The sequence below is a fragment of the Sapajus apella genome, unplaced genomic scaffold (genome assembly GCF_009761245.1).
Source record: "Sapajus apella isolate SASKATOON/1434 unplaced genomic scaffold, GSC_monkey_1.0 scaffold5, whole genome shotgun sequence".
NCBI classification, from domain to species: Eukaryota; Metazoa; Chordata; class Mammalia; order Primates; family Cebidae; genus Sapajus; species Sapajus apella.
In genome coordinates, this window is record NW_022436945.1 from 3,666,909 (window position 1) to 3,672,049 (window position 5,141).

Sequence of the window (5,141 nt, forward strand, 5' to 3'; positions counted from 1 at the left end):
CCAGTGGGGAACCTGAAAGTTATTTCAAAAACCTGCTGTGTTAGGCTGTGCTTGCACTGCTATAAAGAAATACCTGAGACTGCGTAATTTATAATAAAGAAAAGGGATTTAATTGACTCACAGTTCTGCAGGCTGTACAGGAAGCATGATGCTGACATTTGATTGGCTTCTGGGGAGGCTTCAGGAGGTTTACAATCATGGTGGAAGGCAAAGGGGGAGCAGACATGTCTCACGGCAAAGGTAAGGAGCAAGCAAAGGTTGCAGGGGCAGGGGGGCTGCCACACACTTTTAAATGACTAGATCTTGCAAGAACTCACTATCACAAAGATAGCACCAAGCCATGAGAGACCTGCCCTCGTGATCCAAACATCTCCCACCAGGCCCCACCTCCAGCACTGGGGTTTACAATTCAACCTGAGATTTGGGTAGTGATAAATATACAGACTGTATCACCTCCCTCCCTCCCCATTTCTTGGAATGTGTTCTTCCTTATTCTTGTTCCAATATATGTTGTCCATCCTAGCTGACATTGCCTGTTTATTATTTTTGACTACTGAAGCTGTTTTTAAACTATTTTTCTTATCTCTAGTATCGACCTCACCAGTCTACCTCACTTAGAGCTACTAGAAGTTGTTTTATCATAAATTTATACTAAAATGCAAACCTCAAGGCACAGTGGCTCTGTGGCTGAACCATGGGGCTGGTGCCACCATGCTGGTCACCAGAAAGACTTTCTGTTGGCACCAGGATAACTCAAAGTCAGAGGAAGATGAGGACTCAGAGGAGGTTCAATTAAAATTGGAATAGGCCAGAGAGGTTCATAATATGAGGAATAGGTTCAATGGGTGCTATGGCCCTGCTGTTGGGAAAGAAGATACAAGAAGAGACCACTCTAGTGAAAGACCCCTTTCAGATGAAGACAGCTGGTATGGTGGATATGAAAGCACTGAAGAAAAAGTGCAAAGATAAAATCAGTGAAGAGGAAGACTTTCACTTGGGGACATCATTTTCTGCAGAAACCAGCTGAAGGGATGAGGATGCAGCCACAATGAAGTACACTGAGACAAGCTAAAGAAGAAGAAAGGGATCATGGAACATGAGGAACAGAAAGTCAAGCCAAGGAATGCAGGAATTTATGAACTTTCAGAAAACATCCACATTTCCTCAGCAGACAAGACCAAGGAGACGTTTTCCAAACAGATGCTGAGTGGCATTCCTGAGTTAGACCTCGGCATCAATGCTAGAATAAAAAATATTTCCGTAGAGGATGCCAAGGCCCATCTGCTGGCAGAGCAGCAGAATAAGAAAAAAAGGCAGTGAACTATCCTTCATGCCTACCAACATGGCTATGAATTACATGTAGCACAACAGATTTTATCATGAGGAGCTCAACGTGCCCATATAGAGAAACACAGAAGAACCCAAAACCAGACTCTTGAGAGTAGGCCACCTAGAGAAGCCAGAGGCTGAGAGGTCCCCTCTTAACTGCAAGCATCCTGGTAAGCAGAAGGCCACTTATGACTGTCATTATGAAAAGGTCAAGAAGATGAACAGGCTGTACTGAGCTGTGCAGAATGGGATGTAAATATTGCCTTTCTCTCCCTCTCTCCATTCCTCTCATGAAAAATGGCTTTCTGGACTGAGCATGCTCATTTGCTAGCAGACAGTTCCAGAAACAGACTCTATTAGGCCTGTGGCTTACCTGCTGGATGTTTCAAGCACTACCTTGGTAACTTTTTGAAACAAAGCAATGCATAATTTCTCATCTGTGGGCAAACTCTATTCTTGTGAACATTATTAAATGTTGTTTGTAAGTATATTGACTTTCTCTTCATATTTGCTCCAGGTCAGGAAGAAACAACTCTGTGTTCCTGGTATGATGATACCCTTTAGATTGTGCTTTTATTATTATATAGGCAATCATATCTTCCAATTTCACGTATTTGGAATGGGGTCAGAAATGCATCCTTCATCAATTAGAGTGGGTCTGGCTGACAGAAAAATCTGGGATTAGATCACAATGATACTGGTGTTTTCTGACTTTTACAAAATTACCTGTTTCTTTTCATTAAAAATGAAAAAGCAAAAACAAAAATACGTATATATAAAATGCAGACTTAGTTCTATTACTTCTATGTAATTTCTTCTTCCTCTGAATTCCTACAGCCTCTTAACCCTTGACAAATATTTTCCTATTTTATAGTTTAAAAAATGTCATCTGTGTATCGTGTTTCTTCCTTTGTTCCTTTCCTCTCTCATGTCTTTTCCTTACGCCTTCCATGAATTTTCTGTAGCCTGTTCTCTTTTTTAATTTCGTTTAGCTTTTATTTTTGGTTCAGGGGTACATGTGCAGGTTTGCTGTATGGGTAAACTCATGTCACGGAAATTTGTTGTACAGATTATTTCCTCATCTAGGTACTAAGCATAGTACCAAATAGGTATTTTCTCTAATTCTCTCCCTCCTGCCCCGTCCACCCTCAAGTAGGCCCAATGGCCTGTTGTTCTCCTTTTTGTATCCATATATTTTCATTGCTTTTATCTCACTTTTCGGTCAGAACATGCAGTATTTGTTTTTCCGACGTTGCGTTAGTTTGCTAAGGATAATGGTCTACAGCTGCATACATGTTGCTGCAAGGACATGATCTCATTCTTTTTTATGGCCACATAGTATTCCATGGTGTACCTGCACCACATTTTATTTATCTAATCTACCATTGACCAGCATTTGGGATGATTCCGTGACTTTCCTATTGTGAAAAGAATGTAGCCTTTTCTTTATGCTAGGCTGTGAAACTAAGATTATAAGAAGATTTATAATCCAAAAAATATTTTCATGTACATCATCGAGTTTATTTCCTACATTACTGTCAACATGTAGAGAGAATTATCTCTATCTTTACAAGTGGAAACATGCACGCAAATAAGTCAAGTGTATTGCCCAAATCCATAGAACCAAGAAGGACCATGCCTAGCACTGGGTTCTCCACTCTCAAGTCCTATAATTTTTCTGCTCTGCAATCCTGTTCTTTGAAGGCAGGCACCCTCATACTTCACATCTGCGTTCACCATTCCAACACATCATAATGCATTGTCAGTACATAGAGATCTCTGATTCAATCCAATCAGGAGAAGTCGTGTTCCACCAAAGGCTTTTGGGGGCAGAAACACATGGTATGATAGAGGGGAATCTGCTGGCTGCAAACATTAAACATGTCTGAGAAGGAGTAAGTATGCTTTACCCAAAGAAGAAAGCCCTTTCATTGTCCTGGCTACTGGGCTAAGTAAAAGTCAGTGACTGGAGCTTCTCTTGTGGTTGTCTGTGGGTCTATGTGACTCACTAGACACGAACACCACAAAAGTAAACACTGCTCCTCATTCTTATGATTGTTCAATATTTATCTATTACAGGGATTCATGCTTAGGGATTTAGAAGTAGATGAGAACTTAGTATCTTTGCAGACAAGGGTTCCCAAACTCCTGTCATCTGTATAATAAATGCGTATAGTAGATCTTTGTAATATATTATACATGTTTGCAACATGTGAGTCCTATTTGTACTCTCATTTATTATTTATTGACTCTTTATTATTTAGTGACTATTATTACCATCCCTGGTTTTACAGGTAAAGAAATTAAAGCTTAAAGTAATTAGGGGACTTGCCCAAATCTCTTAGGACTGGAATTAGTTAAAAATTAGTGTCAGAACTGAATTTAAACATGAACAGTCTGATTGTAGATTCAGGGGTGTGTAACCAGCCCTTCCTGCCTCCATATCCAAGGCTTTTTCTGCTTCTTGGTCAAAGGAACCTTGCTGTAAGGACAATGCGGATGGGGAGATAACCAGGTGCCTGCAGCCCTCCGTGAGGGGAATGCCAGAAGCCTTGTGGGGGATGTTTCTGCGGTGCCTCCTAGGCAGAAGGACGGAGCTCAGAAGAGAAAAATCAGGAGTCTTTCTGGACAGAAGCTGAAAAGATGGTAGTGCCTGGAGAAGACGGGAAGCCAGACACATTTCTCTCTGAAGTGAGCTAACACTGGCCATACAGTTCAAGTCTGTTTCCCAAGGAAAAGATATAATGCTGTCTTGAAACTGTTCTCCCTTCCGCTCCAAAATGAAGGTCAGCAGGAGAGAAGTAGCATCTGAGATGCTAATGAAAGAAAACCCCAATGACTGCAGAAGCAATTTAAAGATTTGCCCAGATTTGTTTAGGCCCCCGTGGCTGTGCCTTCTACGTGCAGTTTCTCCTCAGCAGCCTGGATGGGGAGATAAATACATTTTTTAAAAGTCCAATATTCAGGCACTTTTGAAACTAGGGAAAGCGGAACCTGGGAGGCTTAAAATATTAATCATGTATCCAGGCTTGCCAGAGAAAAGAGGATGGCGTTCTGCAGGTGTAATACAGAAAGAAAATCCCCTCCAGGAACCAGTGATACAGAGGTGGATTTCACTCATGTGTGCACCAGACACAGACGGAAAGCTTGATTCATACTTAATGCAGACCTAGATTCAAAGGCCCCCTTCTTAAAGGGAAAGCGGCTGGCCAGAAGCGTTCCTCCAGGACACTCTGAGACCTCATTAGACTATCATTAAACAGCCAGCGAGGCTCTGCTGCAGCAATAGTCTGAGTCCAGAAACGCAGATGAAAGGCTTTAGGAATGTTGGATTACAAAGCAAAGCAGGAGCATTCAGAGGTAAGAGTTTAATGGCAGGATTCCCTAGTCTCCGGTCCAAAGCCTAGGAAAGATCATCATCAGAACTAACCGGGTCGTGATCCCACTCGTGCATCTCCTTTGAACCCTAGGAGGTGGACTTGGCAGGAGTCATTTTTATTACCCAGGAGCCCCTGGGCCTATCTCCTGTTCCTCCTCAGGGCTCCCTCTCAAGGCAAATCTGCTTCCTGTGCTCACTGTGGTTTCTTGTCACCAGCCAGAGATTCTGTTTCTTCCTAATCTTCAAAATGGCTGCCACACACCAGTTTGCTTTCTTTGCACACCAGTTAAAAGTCTATTCAGCTCCCTGTGTTTTTGCTGCAGAGACTGAACCTGCAAGATCTTTTTTGAAATAAGAGTTTTAAAGCAATGAAAATAGTGAAAGTAGCAACAGTGAGGAAACAACCAGGGCTCTAGAATTTTAGCATTCTTAG

At 41.9% G+C, this 5,141-nt stretch overlaps 1 pseudogene; it reads left to right on the forward strand.

Annotated features, from left to right (window-relative positions):
* The first annotated feature begins 451 nt into the window (after positions 1 to 451).
* On the forward strand, positions 452 to 2,062 carry LOC116545819 (annotated as a pseudogene).
* Positions 2,063 to 5,141: the final 3,079 nt, after the last annotated feature.